Source organism: Ciconia boyciana, chromosome 4, assembly GCF_034638445.1.
Source record: "Ciconia boyciana chromosome 4, ASM3463844v1, whole genome shotgun sequence".
Classification (NCBI taxonomy): domain Eukaryota; kingdom Metazoa; phylum Chordata; class Aves; order Ciconiiformes; family Ciconiidae; genus Ciconia; species Ciconia boyciana.
Window position 1 is genome coordinate 1,787,257 of NC_132937.1, and position 18,433 is coordinate 1,805,689.

At 41.4% G+C, this 18,433-nt stretch overlaps 1 long non-coding RNA gene across 3 annotated transcripts; it reads right to left on the bottom strand.

Annotated features, from left to right (window-relative positions):
* Nucleotides 1–434: 434 nt before the first annotated feature.
* On the bottom strand, nucleotides 435–9,894 carry LOC140650493 (uncharacterized). Of its 3 annotated transcripts, none has more exons than XR_012042020.1 (4): nucleotides 9,657–9,894; nucleotides 4,936–5,097; nucleotides 4,259–4,401; nucleotides 435–2,835 (listed from the first exon to the last, which is right to left on the bottom strand). It is a non-coding gene; the product is annotated as an uncharacterized lncRNA (long non-coding RNA). The 3 variants fall into 3 exon arrangements; XR_012042019.1 differs by having other exon boundaries at nucleotides 3,907–4,401; XR_012042018.1 differs by having other exon boundaries at nucleotides 435–4,401.
* Nucleotides 9,895–18,433: the final 8,539 nt, after the last annotated feature.

Genomic DNA, 18,433 nt, shown 5'->3' on the forward strand with positions numbered 1-18,433 from the left:
GGTAGGATGCCTTACATAAACAAGTACTTTGCCTCAGTGTTCTTGTTCTTCTCACGTTGAAAAGTAAAAATTACCCTAGCAATTATTGGTTCACTCTGTTCATTTCTTACCAACTAATCCATCCTCAAAGGTATCCTCAGTATTCCCCCCATTCTTCATTCACCTGAAGTTTCCAGCTAGAAATCAGCCTTTCCCACTTGATCTTAGCAAGAGTCTCGCAGACACTCAGATACCAAAGAGACAGAGAGTTCAGAATGTAGGAAGATATCCATCTCATGTACTGCCATGTGAATGGCAAGTCATCCCAAAAGAATGCACTGGATGATGCTATTGAAATCTTTCCCTCAACTAGAAAGCCATTTCTTTAAAATGTTGCCGTGAAAAGCCGAAATCAGAACTCAATAGTCGGGATGACTATTAAGCAGGTATTCTTTATTGCAGCGATGGGCAGCGCTGGGGATCGCTCCGCCACAAGTGCTCCCCCAGGTTAGCACAACACATCAGTTCATATACAGAAAAATCATACATATTCATCAGATTTCCTGAAAAGGGCAGTCTTATGGTGATGAGTTCCCGGAATTCATTTACATAGTCCAAGCATGCGCAGTAAAATTAGGGTTAGGGTCTTTTCACCCTCCCAGTGGTCTTCCATAGTCTTCCTCACGTTGTCTGTTAGTTGAACTTTGGGCTTCCTTTGTCCATATATAGTCATAGAATTAGCTCATCAGTCCTTCAGACTCGGAATGTTACAAGGGGGTTGATTTAAACTAGTTCTTTGGTGCTTATCTTTGGCACAATCGTCCTGAGTTCCTGTTATCAGTGATTTAATTAGGAAGCCTAGCTCAAGGCCTGCTTAGTCCTATCAGGTAAGAAGTCACAGGAAATGTCCTATCATCAACTCTGCTCAGCAGGTAACCAAAACTATCTTTGCAGGGGAAGAGAACAAAAGAGAACAATAATGCGAGTGAAACTAAAAAAATGCAAGTCTATGTATCACAGTAAGGTCTTAGTCAGGGATTGTCAGGGATTTAACCCTTTCATTCCCCCCTTTTCTTTTTGAGGGCTTGTAGCTTACTTGGTACAGTCCTCAATATACAGTCTTATTACATCTGAAACTAAGCTTATTACAAAAACTACAATAAAATCAATAAAATTACTATTTAAAATAGTAAGGCTCTTTAACTACGACTAGTAAAATATTTCAAATCCTTTTAGGCCTAAAAGGGTGTTATCCTTAATTATTTTATGTTTGCAAAATTCATAAAATTTCATCCTTTTCAAGGGTCTGAGTAAAATACCTTCCTGTTTCTACTTGATGCCTAATCTTGTTTCTTTTCCCATCACTGTACGTCTCTGCTGAATTCCGGTGACACCAAAGAAAACATTTAAGAAATACACAAACAAATATTCCTAAAATCGCCAAAGTAATTAATCCAATGAATAATTGTTTCAACCATCCAAAGTTGGGAAGCCAAGAAGTCAATTTATCCCATAAATCTCGAAGCCCCAATGAAGTATCATCCGAAGATACTTCCTGGACTATTCGTGCTTTCTCCCAGAGTGCATTTAGATCTGCTTCTATCTGCTTATCTTTATTGATATATGCACAGCAACTGGTATTAATGATCATACATACACCTCCTTCTTTGGCAGTCAATAAATCTAATGCCATTCGATTTTGCAACACAACCTTACTAAGGGAAGATACTTCCGTCTGTAAATTTTTTTATAGTATTTATGGTTAGATTTTCCATCTGCTCTAGAACTGCGGAAATATTTACTATGGCCTCTTCTAGCTCGCTTACTCCTAGCCACGGTAAGAACCATCTAACAAAGCTATGGAATTTTGTTCCCCTAATTACAAGTGGGTTGTCTTCTCGCTTAGCCCATTTCCAGGACATTCTCAAAATACCTCTAGGTATTTGGGACTGATTATATATTCGATCCTGACTAACTAAATGACCTATGGTACACCTTCCATTCCATCCTGCAGGGAGTTGCTTTCTGCTGATACCATCACCACACAGCCACCAATACCCGTCGGGCAGTTTGCAGGGTCCATCGGTGGCTGTGAGATTAGCTCCATAAAATGATCTTTTGCTTACCCATCCAACCGATGTATTTCTGTTGGCATCCCACTTTGTAGGGCTATAGGTTTCTAACTGGGTTCTATTACAGAAATTAATATATGTCACGTTCAATCCCATCAAATTCCAAGTTCCTACTTCTACCACAGTCTTGTTGATCCAATAATCATCCCACCCATTCCTACAGGAACAGTTATGATATTTGTTGTCGGGGGGGGGGCGGCACGGACAATTATTGGATCTTGCCTTCCATAGGCAACTATTATTGCTAACTAGAATCTGGGTGTCATTATCCAGTATCTGCAGGTCGAATCTTGGTCCGATCCCATAGCTTGAATTATCATAACTACAATATCCTCCATCTTGTCTTTTCCAAAACTCAGGCCAAGTATTATTGTCACAATTCTAATTAGTAGACCCTATGCCATACAAAGGGAGTCTCATGTTACCTCTCGGTAGGGCAGTACAAATCCAACAATCCTTAGCCCCTGCAGCATTCGCTATCATCTGAATCGCATTATAATACAAGTTCTTGTTCCAAGCATCTACTGATAAGCTTAAAGTCAATAAAGTTATCGTCGTAAGCGTAATTTCAAATCTCCAACACTTTCAATGGTCCATCGTGGTTCAGAAGCTTTCTTTACTCAGGAGTAAGAGATCCAAGCTGTCTGCTCTTTAATCTTGATTGCAGTGAAAGTGGTTAGCAACACCTGATAAGGTCCATTCCACTTCTCCTCCAATGGGTCACCTGAAAAATTCTTAACATAAACCCAATCTCCAGGGCTAAATGGGTGGATCGGGTGATCTAACCCTTTTGCTCTGGTTCCCAAAACAGTCTTATTAATCTTTTCCAATTGTTTTCCTAAGGATATAACATAATTTTGTAAATAATTATTTCCCAGCTGATTCAAATCTTCCCCTTGATATTTGGCCTGATATGGCCTCCCATATAATATCTCAAAAGGGCTCAGATTTTCTTTGGCCCTAGGTTTTACACGTATCCGAAGTAGTGCAATAGGCAGTGCTTGATACCAATATAGGTTTGCTTCTTGACATATTTTAGCTATCTGTTGTTTTATCATGTGGTTCATTTTTTCTACTTGCCCGCTGGCTTGTGGTCTGTAGGGTGTGTGTAATTGCCAATCGATTCCTAATGGTTTGCTGACCTGTTGCACTACTTCTGCACAAAAATGTGTAACCCTATCTGATGAAATGACCGTAGGTACCCCGAATCGAGGTATTATTTCATTTAATAATACCTTAGTTACTTCTCTCGCTTTGTTTGTCCTACAAGGGAACGCCTCTGGCCATCCGGAAAAGGTGTCTGTGAGTACCAATAAGTATCTGTACCCCCCTTTTCTTGGAAGTTCAGAGAAAGCAATTTGCCAGTGGTCCCCTGGTACATTTCCTCTCCCAATACTTCCTAATTGTGCCCAGTTACCTGTATTGGGGTTATTTTTCAAACATATTTCACATTGCTGAGTCACCTGTCGAACTGTAGTATACAAATTTCTCCCTATTAATTTTTGATTTAAAAATTTATACAGGGAATCTGCCCCCCAATGTGTCTTATTGTGTTCTTCTTTAACAATTCCCCATACCTGTTTGGCAGGAATTCTAATTCTGCCATCACTCAAGTGGGCCCATCCTTTGGAGGGAACCTGCCCTCCCATTTCTTCTATTAATTCTTTATCAGCCCTAGAATATTCAACATTTTCATGGTCACCTAGGCTCCTACTTCTGTTATCCGGAATTAAGGTTAAAATCTTTTGCATTCTCTCCGCTGCCTGTTTAGCCTCATAATCAGCCAACCTGTTACCTTTTTCCTGGTCAGTGTTACCCTTCAGGTGTCCTCGGCAGTGCGTGATGGCGACTTTGGTTGGCAATTGGACTGCTTCTAATTAATAGGTGAAGGATTTCCTTGGCATGCTTGATCTGTCTCCCTTGTGCGGTTAGTAGTCCTCGTTCCTTCCAAATTGCTCCGTGAGCGTGGACAACTCCAAAGGCATATTTGGAGTCTGTCCATATATTTATCTTTTTCCCTTTTGCCAATTCCAGGGCCCTAGTCAGGGCAATAATTTCAGCCTTTGGAGCTGATGTTCCAGCAGGTAATGACTGAGTTTCAATTACTTTGCTTGCTGTTGTCACCGCGTACCCAGCCTTTCGAATACCTTGTCGCACGAAGCTGCTTCCATCCGTGAACCAGGAGTCTTGTGCATCTTCCAGGGGTTCTTCTTTTAAATCTGGTCTGCTAGAATATACAGTCTCTATGGTTTCCAAACAGTCATGTATCAATGATTCAGATGTCACCCCACTGAGGAAAGAAGTGGGTGCGTAACATTAGTCACTTCAATATTAACATCATCTGGTTCAACTAGAATAGCCTGGTATTGTAAAAATAGGGATGGAGAAAGCCAATGATTCCCTTTTTGTTCTAGTATGGCTGATACTGTGTGTGAAACCAGCACTGTGATTTTTTGGCCTAAGGTAAATTTCTGGGCCTCTTGGATATTTAGTACTACAGCTGCCACAGCTCGTAGGCACCCTGGCCACCCTTTGCTTACTTCATCAAGTTGCTTAGAAAAGTAGGCCACAGCTCTTTTGTAGAGTCCCAGTCGTTGAGCTAGGACTCCCAGAGCTATACCTTGTTTTTCATGGGAAAACAGCCAGAAGGGTTTAGTAACGTCAGGTAGGCCCAGGGCTGGGGCCTTCATCAGTTCCTTTTTAAGCATTTTGAATGCATTTTGAGCTTCTCTGGACCAAATCAATTGAGTGGGATTGTTTTTCAAAAATTCATATAAAGGTTTTACTATTATTCCATAATTGTAAATCCATAATCGACACCAACCTGCCATTCCCAAGAAGGTCCTGAGTTCCTTTACCATTTGAGGGAGGGGGGTTCTGCAGATGGCTTCTTTTCACTCCGTTCCTAATTCTCGTTGTCCTCCAGATAGCTCGTATCCAAGGTAGGTTACTTGCTGTCACACCATCTGAGCTTTCTGTTGAGAGACTCGATACCCATTCAGGCCCAAAAAGTTCAACAAATTAGTAGTCCATTGAATACAATCAGACTTTGTTTCAGTTGCTATTAATAAGTCATCCACATACTGTAGAAGAGTTCCGTCTCTGGAGGGAGGATCCCCTGTCTCAAGTTCTCGTGCTAATTGATTCCCAAAGATGGTTGGACTGTTCTTAAAACCTTGGGGTAACACTGTCCAGGTAAGTTGGGTTTTCCTACCAGTAGTAGGACTTTCCCATTCAAATGCAAACAGGTTTTGGCTCTCCTTGGCCAGAGGCAAGCAGAAGAATGCATCTTTCAAATCTAATACTGTAAACCATACTTGATTATTTCGTAATTTAGTAAGTAAAGTATAAGGATTGGCCACCACAGGGTATAAATCTTTAACAGTCTTATTTATCCCTCTTAACTCTTGTACTACTTGGTAAGTCCTGCCTGGCTTTTTTACAGGTAATATGGGGGTGTTATATTCTGATTCACATTCCACTAACAGTCCATGCTGTAAAAAGTTATTAATTGGGCCTTCTATCCCTTTTCGATCTTCTAACTTCAAGGGATATTGTTTTTGTCGTACCGGGCTTATTCCTTCCTTGAGTTCTACTACTATGGGTATGGCATTCCTTGCTCTTCCCGGGGTTCCCGCAGACCATACTCCTGGGTATACCTGATTGATAATTTCTTCAATCTCGGTCATTGGTGCAGCAGACCTTTCAGGGTACATTAGGGCTAAGCTTAGAATTCCAATTAATTGGTCTTCCTTCACCTTTAATTCCATGGTCCCCTGTTTAAAGACTATTTCTGCTTCCAATTGTTCTAATAGGTCCCGGCCCAGCAATGATTTGGGGGAATTTGGCAAGTATAAGAATTGATGTATCCCAGCCTGTTTTCCTAATTTAAAATTAAGGGGTTTTAGAAAGAACGCCTTTTCCTGTTGGCCAGTAGCTCCCACTACAGTCACAAAGTCTTTACTCACAGGTCTCAATTCTTGATTTAAAACAGAGAAAGAAGCGCCTGTGTCTACTAAGAATTCTACTTCTTTCTCTTGTCTCCCCAGCCTTATCTTAACCAGTGGATCCACTAGGGTAGATTCCCCAGGTCCCTGTCAATTGGCCTCTGCTCCAGCAGTCAAGACTTGCGGGGTTCCTTTGAGTCTTGGACATTTGCTCCTCCAGTGTCCTTCCTCTCGACAATACGCACATTGATTCTTTCCCAATACATTCCCCAGTCCTCCTCTACTTTCAGAGAGCCTTCCCCTTCCTCGTCCTCTAAATCCTCCTCTATTCACCATTCCTCTCTGTTCCAAGGCTGCCTCCGTGCGGCGGGAGGTTAAACACCACAATCCTTCTGCCACTCCGGGCGATTCCGCAAAGTAAAAAACATATCCGCATACATAACCGCATCCCATTTTCCTTCTCTCCGTAAGAACAACATTAACTACAATATGGTATTATAATTTAAAGATCCATTAAAGGGCCATTTTTCACCATCTTCTAATTTTACAGGGGCCACCACTGATTACAATATTTGATTAGTGTTTCCTTATTCACACTCCCACGTGGTTGTCCCCCTATCTCTTTCCAATGTGCTAAGATACATCCTAGGGGGCTTTTCTTTACAATACCACCACTTTGCTGTCCCCCATCCTACCTTATTGATTCTGTACTTCCGTTATTCTCCCACAGATTATTTTAATAACCTCAACCTGTTGCGCTTTATCCTCCCACTCTGACCACGTTCCACAATTCTCACATTGAATATCTCATCCAAATACAACCCATAAATTTTGGTCACAAATAAAACAATTTACGAGGAAAAGCGGTTCACATTCATTTTCAGGATGAGACGCACAGGACTCCAGGTTTTCCACACTCACTTTGCAGTCACACCGCGTCTCAGTCACTCACCAGTCACACCAGAGTGAACTCAGCTCATTCACACTTAATTGCCGATTTCGCAGTGCCTAACGAAAATATCCAAATTCAATACCAATAAACCAATATCCGAGTTCGGTGCCAGTAAATCCGTACCACCAACAGTACAAAACTCATGCGGGTTTCATAAGTGTACCAATACCAAAAGGCATGTTATTGCAGAAATACAAGGCTTAACCCATGCCTGTACCAACGTACTAAATACCAAATGTATACCCTCAGGCACTAGTAGCCTGGTATACGGCGCTCAGCGTAGGACGTCTCCTATGACTTAGGAGAACCTTCCAAATGACCGGTCCCAAATTCCAAAACAGAAAAGATTTAAAGAATAGCTTTTTTCCTTTAGATGGTCCTTGTCTGCTCCCGCAGCGATCCGATTGAGGCGAGGAGTCCCTCCGGGAAATCCCGGGGGTACCCTAGGGAGTCTTGTTCTCAGCGGGTCCTGCAGCCGAGCAGAGCGGGTCCCATCTGGGGTGCCAAACTGTTGCCGTGAAAAGCCAAAATCAGAACTCAATAGTCGGGATGACTATTAAGCAGGTATTCTTTATTGCAGCGCTGGGCAGCACTGGGGATCGCTCCGCCACAAGTGCTCACCCAGGTTAGCACAACACATCAGTTCATATACAGAAAAATCATACATATTCATCAGATTTCCTGAAAAGGGCAGACTTATGGTGATGAGTTCCCGGAATTCATTTACATAGTCCAAGCATGCGCAGTAAAATTAGGGTTAGGGTCTTTTCACCCTCCCAGTGGTCTTCCATAGTCTTCCTCACGTTGTCTGTTAGTTGAACTTTGGGCTTCCTTTGTCCATATATAGTCATTGAGTTAGCTCATCAGTCCTTCGGACTCGGAATGTTACAAGGGGGTTGATTTAAACTAGTTCTTTGGTGCTTATCTTTGGCACAATCGTCCTGAGTTCCTGTTATCAGTGATTTAATTAGGAAGCCTAACGAGCTTGCTCAAGGCCTGCTTAGTCCTATCAGGTAAGAAGTCACAGGAAATGTCCTATCATCAACTCTGCTCAGCAGGTAACCAAAACTATCTTTGCAGGGGAAGAGAACAAAAGAGAACAATAATGCGAGTGAAACTAAAAAAATGCAAGTCTATGTCTTAGGGATTGTCAGGGATTTAACCCTTTCATTATCTTGTAAGCTAGTTATAATAAATTTCTGCTGGTGATTGTTCGCCTCCTCATCCCACAAAAACCAAGCATCCCTTTGTCTTGGTTTATTGTCTTCGTGAAAGTAAGTTAATTTGTCCAGGTCAAAGGTTTCCTTGTCTGGAAATTGCAGTTCTGTTTTGGCATAAGTATAGCCCTTCCACTGGTGGGCAAGTTGGACCAATCGCTTGCTGGCACATGTAGCCTAATAGGCAAGGATCCAGACAGGAGGAGACTTGACCCATTTTCCCAATTAGTTTTTTACTTTTCTCAGTGAGGGAGTACAAAGCTAAGGCTTATGCAGGATAAAGGGATAGAAGGAGAGGTTCGGGCGTCCCTGAGAAGACAGTGAAAAGAGTTAAAATCTCCAAAGACAAAAAAAATGTTGTAAATATCTTGGTTGCTCGATGTTTCCTTTTAGTTTCCCTTTCGCAGATAATTTAGCCTAGCTTGTCAGTATTGTTGGCCTTAAGTAAGGAAGCTTAGATAGTAGAATTGCTAACGAGCATTCTTTATTTGAAGGAAACCTACATATGGTCTTTCCCCCCTCCTAACAATAATCATTAGAGTAAGAATGCTTTGCCTGTGTTAAATCCTTGGTTAGCTGAGATAGTTGCAATGTAGATAGATTAAAAGGAATTCTTCAGGCCTTGTGTCCTTGGAAAGGGCTGATAAGGAGAAGCTACACAAGAACCACCTGGTTTTGGATATGCAAGGAAGGTATGAGCAAGACAAAGATGGACTGAGCAGGTGTAAAGACAAAGTTCAGTCAGCGGCCAGAGTGATGAAGACTACTGACTTCCTCCAACGACCACCAGAGGATCCCTAACGACCACCTAAGGACTTAAGTACGCATGCGTCAGAGACACTTACATATATTAATGAGTTCCAAGAAAGCTCATGTTTATATAAATTAATCTTATGAATATGTATGATTTTGCAACATATAATCTCTGCGATTTTGCTTGTTTGTCGGAGCACTTATGGTGGAGCGATCCCCAGTGCTGCCCAGCGCTGTAATAAAGGATGCCTGCTTAATAGTAACTCCGTTGCTATTGAGTTTTATTTCGGGAACACTCTGAAACTCCGATTCGCCTGCTGGGAGATTTGGATTTTAAAGGGTAGTCTCCATGAATTTTGCTTCAACAGAGCTTTGACTTTATCCCCTCAAAACCTGGACCCAAATAAGAGACGTCTCGTTGTCACCCAGAGATGTCTCCAGAGCACGACCCAAGCTTTCAGAAGTCTCAAACTCAGCCTACTCGCATTCAGCTTTAAAAAAAAAAACAAAAAAACCCTCTTAATTCTGTTTCCCCTTAATTTTCCCCCTTTCTTTATATTATAAGCACAAACTAAAATAACATAGGGTTTGCTTACACTGACATGACGGCCAGCCAGGAAACACAGTAGGGAAGAAGACCATACGCAAGTGAGATTTTGAAATGAGTATCTCTTACCTCTTGTGGTGGCGCCGCGTTGGGTCTCCCCACCGGTTCCAGTCTGGTCGCTTCTGCCAGTGTGAAGCAATCCCACTTCTGACACCAAACTGTTGGGGAATTTTTATGATACCCATTGAAGCGAATTAAACACACGTTTGTGCTTAAATATAAAAGAAAAAATTAATGAACAATGCTTTAGGCAGAGTCTTTTTGCTGGACTTTTAGATAAAGGCAAGGCCATGCAGGAAGGGTAATCGCCAGTACCAAGTGGGAGCTGCCTGCCGGCTCCTCCGTTGCAATGAGCTGGCTGAGTTTATCCTGCGGCCAAGAGATTTGTTCAGCACAACACAGGCCTGAAGGCCAAACTGCGTGCAGCACAGTGCAGCACAGCACAGGCCTGGGCCTACTCAGGTTAACTGCATTGTTGTGACGGATGCACTCGACCTCTTAAACAAACTAGCAGTAGTTTGGTACAGGCCCCAAAGGAGGTAAAGGCCCGAGCTGTGACCAGGCAAAGAACTCCTCTGGTCCCGATCTGTTCGCTGAAAACCCACAAAGGAGCAGAGTGACATAGTGAGCATCGATGCATATGACCTTGGAACACCGATCATGCAGTTAACGCATGAATAGCGGGCGGCTTTTCCAAGACTCATTTATCAAGGAACAAAGAAAGTTGTGGGTACAAGGAGTCTCATGCATATTGTTCCTATCGCATGTAATTTGACTACGAGCCAACCACTTTATCTATAAATATGACAGCCTAAGTGAGCCTTCTCTGAGCTCTCCCTGCTAGGCAGTGTGGCTGCATGGCGGTGATCTCCCCTGGAGCTGGGACACCTCTCAAGGTTGCTCCTCGAGGCAGAGAGACCTTTTACCAACAGCAGATCTTTGGTAAGCGACTGATATCGCACATAACCTTGTAGTATGGTAACTTTGATTCTGTCTTGGTAACTTTGCATGCTGAATTGATAAATCTTGCATATATAATCCCTCAGACATAAACCGTTGTCCAAGTCTGAGACTAAGATGGGACCTAGCTGCACCTAAGCTCCATCAGGAGTTTAGAAAGCAAGGGGGTCTACTCTGAACCTCATGACTCAACGGGAGGGTCCTCCGTACCCTTTTGTATCCTCGGTCTCTCTGTGAATCATTTTAACTCGAGTGTAACCCAATTTTCCTGTGTATGTTTCTTCCATGCAGTAATTAATAGAGTGAACCTTGCCATCGAACTTTGTTAAGTCGCACTTTTATAAATCACATTAAAACTACTTTTGCTAATACCTTTGACGGTGATTTTTTTTGAGCGATCTAAATCACTCATTCGTGACAATTGTGGATTACTGACTCCTCAATGTACAACGGTCTCCTGGTCAGGATCACTACGCCCCCTTTCAAGAGCTCCAACACTCTTATGAAAGTCTTTGCTGTCTCTGTTTTCTGATGCTGAAAAGGAACTAGTATATTGCTGCCTCATAGAAGTCTGAAGTCCAAAATTTGTGTAGACATTGCAGGGATTCAGAGTCTTTGTCAATCCATATCCAAATGTCCCCAGTTTGAGAGCTGAGTTAGAAACTTGACAAAGATAGAAGCTTGCAAGAGTTTCTGGTTTTCCTATTTTCAATTGAAGCAGGAAAAACATTCTTTGTGTCTGTTCCCATTTTTTAGAAAAGAATAGGAAATGAAGTTTCCTTTATCTTTTTTGAGTTTTAATTTAGTTGCATCCTTTGATCTAGTTCTTGTTCAGGTTGGGATTTATTTCAAATAATCTGCTATTCCTTTCTATATTAGATTCAAATCTAGAAAATATTCTGACCAGTGTAAATATAGAATGAGAAACGAGTTCATCTTCACTAGGTAGATTATCCGAGAATCTGAATCTGAGCTCTCTTTTACAGAAGAAAAAAAGGAAAACAATAATACCTGCTTTTATTTTCTCTGTAATAAATCACAATAAAATAAATTGTTGCAAGGTAATGAAGCATTCAACTGGAAAGAAAGAGGAAATGGAAATAATCTGAGTATAAAATTTGCACAAGAGGAAATTGATAGATATACTCAATTGTGTTTATCAGCTAAGCAGGAATGAAGACAGTTTTATAATTAATTCTTCTGCAAGGATATTTTAGATCTGTAAGTGCCAGGTGAAAAATCTGAAGATTTTCACTGATTTTAATGGAAGAACTGCAGAACTTTGAATTTGATTTTGGTATTTCTGCATCTCCCTGCTCGCTTTGGTGCCTGGCTCAGTACCTAGCAAGGCTTTCTATGAATGGGTTCCACTCTGCAGGAGCTGAGGTGCATCCATAGTCCCTCCCACCACTGCTCTGCACACCTGCCACTGGATGCCACACTACATGTACTATAGCTACGATGGCATTGTGGAAGTGGTGGTGGACATAGAATAAAGCCAATGACAGGAAATGTACTCACTTTGATCCCATTCTGATTCTGGAGATGTTGCAAGGGTAAGTTAATAATATACCAGACTGTTTTAACTTGTGAACACCTGCTATGAGTACCCACATAATATGTTTATATTCCTCATGGAAATTATTTTACCAAAATTACTCTCCTAGTTTTGTACATGTTTTTAATAACAAACTCAGTGGGCCACATTACCTCAGAGGTGTGCAGTAGCATTGTCAGAGAAGGAAACTTTTTCTGATGTTTCTAAAATAGTATAGCTGCTGATAATAAATGGCTATTCATTGAATATATGAAGAGTATGATAGTAAAACTGTAATGAAATAACACTTTATTAGAGCTTCAGAATTCAGAGGATTTTTCATAAAATGCAGTAACTGTAATCATTTATATCTGAGAAATCTGTTACTATAAAGACTCATCTGCTGTCTTTTTTGTGTAGAATAGTTTGCAACTGATTCTTTTATCTATGAAAACATGGTGAAAAAGAGTTAAGTGTGTTCTGTCTGACAGACTGATGATGCCTCACCCAATCCAAATATAAGGGAGGCATGAGTAAAGAGGTGAGAAAGAGAAATGCTAGTGTGGTTTAAGCAGGTCTGAGACAAGAGCCCTAAGGGCATTCAGGTCTGTCAAATGTTAACTGGTTTGTTAACAGATTTTTGCACAAGCCCCAGGAAAGGGCAAAGTGTTGACTGTAAGATAGCCACTAAGGAGGTGACTCATTAAGACATGTGCCCATTTCCTATTGCCTCAGATTTCTCCTGTCCTGAGCGACCATCTTGACAGATGGGACCAAGTCATTGACTGTTCTTATGGACATTTGACAGGGTGGGGGCATGGAAAGGGGGAATAATATCTGTGTATATTTTAAGGGACAGGGGATGGTGGTCAATGAGGATGTATAAACCTCACTGTTGGATGTAAAGATGGTTTAAATACGTAGTATATGTTGTAAGTGTTGGTAAGAGGGGATTTTGGGAATGAGAAATAGAATGGGAAGGAAAAAGAAAGGTATGGGATAGAAGGATCAAATATTGTAATGCAGTGTGGGTTAGGTAAGGAAGGGGAAAGGTTTGAGTAGGGTAGAGAAATGAAACAATATATGAATGGGATGATCAGAGTTGTATCAGATAATGTGGGACCAGAGCATGACACAAATGGTATGGAATAAGAGGTGGAGGTTGTATCGGGTCTGGCTGGGATGGAGCTAATTTTCTTCATAGTAGCCCCTGTGGTGCTGTGCTTTCTATTTGTGGCTAAAACAGTGTTGGTGACAAACCAATGTTTTGGCTATTGCTAAACACTCCTTGCACAGCATCAAGGCCTTATCTCTCCCCCCTCCCCCCCGCCAAATTCAGTAGGGTGGGGGTGGGCAAGAGGTTGGGAGGGGGATATAGCCAGGACAGCTGACCCAAACTGACCAAAGGGATATTCCAATAACATATGACATCATGCTCAGCAATAAAAGCTCAGGGAAAGAAGGAGGAAGGGGGGATATTAATGGTTATGGCATTTGTCTTCCAAAGCAACCATTAGGCATGCTGAGGCCCTACTTTCCAGGAAGTGGCTGGACATGTCCTGGCTGTTGAGAAGTAATGAATGAATTCTTCTTTTTGCTTTGCTTGCATGCGCAGCTTTGGCTTTCCTCATTAAACCGTTATTATCTCTATCTGTGATTCTTTTCACCTTCCTTCTATTTTCTCCCCATCCTACAGGAGAGGGGAGTGAACGAGAGGCAGGGTGGGTGTTTGGCTGCTGGACAGGGTCAACCCACCACATACTCGAAGCTAAAATTTCAGGCTCGGATAAAGATTTGGGATGTCCCAATTGAATCAGTGTATCAGAGAGCATAGAGGCCTCTGTAATTTTTCTTCACAGCCTCTTTATCCTGAAGAGTACAGTTGTTCAGAGTCTGTTTCAGTGAATCAGAAAAGCAGAAGCTTTTAGAAAGGCCATGCATTTGAAAAATTAGTTCTGATTTTTTTCCCCAGTATTTTCCCTCCTTGAAAATTATGTAGAGGTCTTCCTTGGATCTTTTGTAACCCTGTAGTGGGCTAGTGGGGAAAAATATGACTGAAACTTTTAAGGATTTTTCCTATGTTTGTGGACTGTGGGAAGGTTTGAAGACAATATAATTGCACTGGCAGAAGGGGGTGAAATGTTGTTTCCCATGGTCTTCTTGGTGTACAAGGACCATGTAGCATTAGCAGAATACCCTGTAAGAATGCACTTTATAGCCTCTTTGAATTTTGGCTAATATCTGAAGAGAAAAGGAGGAAGACTAAAAAAAATCCACCCACCATCTCAACAAAGTGATAATTAAAATCATACTTGTTTGCCATTCTAAATTAGTGTACTGGGTCTGCCTGGGATGGAGTTAATTTTCTTCATAGCACCCCGTATGGTGCTGTGTTTTGCATTTCTCACCAAAACACTGTTGATTGATAAAAATACCAAAGTTTTGGCTATTGCTGAGCAGTGCTTGCACAGCATCAAGGCTTTCTCCCTCTCTCCCTCTTCCCCTCCAAAGCCAGTAGGCTGGGGGTGGGCAAGAAGCTGGGAGGAGACACAGCTAGGACAGCTGACCTGAATTTACCAAAGGGTTATTCCATACCATATGACATTGTGCTCAGCAATAAAAGCTATGGGAAAGAAGGAGGAATTGGGGATGTTCATGATTACAACATTTGTCCTCCCAAATAACTATTAGGAATGCTGAGGCCCTGCTTTCCAGGAAGTGGCTAGACATCTGCTTGCTGATGAAATGTAGTGAATTAATTCCTTATTTTGTTTTGCTTGCATGTGCAGCTTTTGCTTTCTTTATTGAACTATCTTTATCTCAATCTGTGAGTCTTCTCACCTTCCTTCTATTTTCTTCCCATCTTGTGGGAGACAGGAGTAAGTGAGAGGCTATGTGGGTGCTTGGCTGCTGGGGTGTGTTGACCCACACCAATTGCTGAAAAATTTGTGTTGCTTATTCCTATGGACTCCCAGATATTTTACTTTAACAGTTGCTTGTTACATAGATGACATCTTAATTTAGTTGGACTGTGTTGTGGTTTAGCCCCAGTTGGCAATTAAGTATCACACAGCCACTTGCTTACCCTCCCCCCCAGTGGGATGGGGGAGAGAATCGGAAGAGCAAAAGTAAGAAACCTTGCGGGCTGCAATAAGAAAAGTTTAATAATTGGAATAATAATAATAATAACAACAACAATAAATTGTAATGAGAAGGAAAACAACAAAAGAGAGCGAGAGAGGAACAAAACCCAAGGGAAAAAAAAACAGTGGTACAACCACCCACCAACCAATACCCAGCCAGTCCCCAAGCAGCAATCACTACCCCCTGGCCAACATCCCCAAGCTTATATATTGAGCATGATGTCACATGATATGGAATAGCCCTTTGGTCAATTTGGGTCAGCTGTCCTGGCTGTGCCCCCTCCCAGCTTCTTGTGCACCTGGCAGAGCAGGGGAAGCTGAGAAGTCCTTGACCAGTGTAAACACCATATCCACCCCTTATTCTATACCATCTACGTCAATGCCCAGGTCCTACCCTTTCCAATACATTCCAATTAATCACCACCACTTTTCCTGTCTTTTGATATATACACACAGATATCATTCCCTTGGTCTATGGGCCATCCCTCTAAAATGTCCATTGAGTTCATTTAGTCCATGACTTTGGCCTCCATCTGTCAATACAGTCCTTCAGGGCAGGAGAGATGGTGTGTGGTGTTGGATTGTTGCATGCTGAAGCCAGTTCTGGTTCCATCACGGCTGCACTTTGCTTGGTTTCATCAAAGCTCATTCTTCATTAGTCTGGGTGATTCTTACTGTAATACCGTTGATATGGCATATAGCAACCATAGTAGTGATGACATACAGTATTATATAGCAATTAACATCATACCATTCAGTTCACATGGTGACCCTGGAGAACCTCCTGTTTACAGCTGAACTGGACCATCACATACTGGCTGTATTTCAGCAATTTTGTGCTCTGCAGGCCTGAGGATTTTCATGTGTTGTTTTATCTGCAAGACTTAAAACCATTTTTCTTTAATGAGAGAAGCTCACCATGGGGAAAGAGGAAACTCTTTAATTCAGAACAGCTTTCATGTGTTCCTATATAAAGCAATACAGTACTCTAAGTAATAGTAACTGGTTTAGCATCATAAGTCTTATTAGCTATGACTGATAGAGGATTGGTGTGGAATAATGTATGTACTCTTTTAATTTGTCCTTTAATTTGGTTTGAATCTTTACTTCATGATACTATTTTTGCTTCTTCCCTCTGTCATTTGTCATATTGTCATATTATCATATGACAATAACAAATAGGTCAAAAAATTACAGAATTGGTTACCTCTGACTGTTTGTTAAAGTAAATAAATTGCAGAAATGTGAAACAGGATTTGTGGATGTGGCAGAAATGCACCTCTTCAGTGAGCAGTTTGATAAGATCTTGGTAGTAAGACACAAGAAAAATGACTTAACTCTGGGCATGTGAAACACTGAGCTTTCAAAATAGTCTAGAGCGTGTGGGTTTGTCTATCAAACTGACTAGATTATCACAGTTTGAAAGAACATGGTTGACAAACAATTGAAATATGTTTTTTAAATGTATTATCTGGTGTATTATTACAGTAGCTGCAAACAGCCAGCAGAGAAATTTCATGAACAATTTTTGAAGACTCTGATTCTTTTCCTAGTCTGTCTGAAAAACATGAATAGCCCCAACACTGGTCCCAGCTGGTAAATAACTGAGACCAATCAGAGGCAATCTATCCTGAATGGGGCAGAGTTTCCACTTCAGTATTGCAAAGTACATAAACTTTGGACACAGTGCACACACATTACGGAGGGTGTTTATCCTGTTATTTTGTTTTAGCTTGTAACTCCTTGGGCAGCTGAGCTTGCACTGGATTGGACCTATGGGTCAGCAATGATGCTAAAACCTTTTTTGATGTTGATTGTGGATAAACCAAGTGCCCATCTCCTGTGATTCAGTAACAACTGCTCCATGTCAGTTGAATCTGCTTGCTTTTTAATCTCTAAAATGTGAAGGCAGTGTCTGGCTCCCACACTTTCAAATAGCATTTTAGAGCTGAATTAGGTGGGACTTTGCAAGAAACTTAAATTGGGGACATGTACAACCTGGAAATGTAGTAGCCTTATCTTTTGTTGGATAAGTTTGAGTTATGCAAATAACATTACTTACATAAGCACTAAGGTGGTTGGTATCAGGGCAAGCAATAAGAAAGGCAAGGTGGAGGCATTATCTTAGGTGCTCAGTGCTCTGCAGTAATTCTGGTGTATTTACAAGCTGTTTACAGTCTCTGTCAGATAACTGTTCATACTCAGTGCTATTCAATACTTGAACTAGAAAATGGTGAGCTTTGAAGGATTTAGTTCTATAGTGGTTGTTTTTTTCCCCCAAATAAGTACCAAGTAACGCATAATCACTTTCATTCCTACATTAATCAATTGGCCTGATACTCAAGTGCAGAAGGCAAAAATTAATTGTTTGAGCATAAATGTAAAGCTTTTGTGTGGTCTGCAGCGATTGGGCACATCTTCAGAATCTTGAATCTGCTACTTTTTCTTTACCTGTTCTGTGTGATTTGACTAATTCCTCCACTCTTCTATAGTCAACCTTAACGTGTTTGTAAATTTGTTTTATACAAGGTGTTTGTCAGTCATGCACAGACGCTTGCTTCAGTCAATATCACGGATGCCCCCACTCTGACTGAGTGAACAGTACTTTGGTTCAGGCATCACCGACAAGTAGGCCTGACTGAAATCAGCCCTGCTGTGCAAACCTTGAAAATTGTGCTAGGCCATATCTTCTCAGACACTAAGGAATCTAGGCCACGTCTTATCAGGAGCTAACAGTACCAGCTTGAGCTGGGACTAGAAAAAACTACAACTGCTACAGCTGCACTCTTGCACATACACCAAAGGGGGGTTTGACTACAAGTCAATCACTTTATGCTATAAATATCTGTAGCCCCTTGAGCCCCTTGAGCTCTCCTGTAAAGCAGCAGGCTGCACGGCGATGATCTCCCCCTTGAGCAGGGACGCCTCTCAAGGTTATTCCTCGAGGTTGAGAGACCCCTTACCTGGCATCTGATATCTATAAGGAGGTAAGTGACATTTTACATCAGGCCTAAAGGTATATTGTATGCTAGCGACATTTATATATCCAGCTATAGCTTAATTATTAGAAGCGTAGTAAGTTGAGGTGTTTGATGGCCATCTAATCACCGTCTAAATTATTGTTTAAATCATCATTTAAATCATTGTCAAATCACTGTTTAATTACCATTCAATTATTGCTTAATCACAATTTGATTACCATTTAA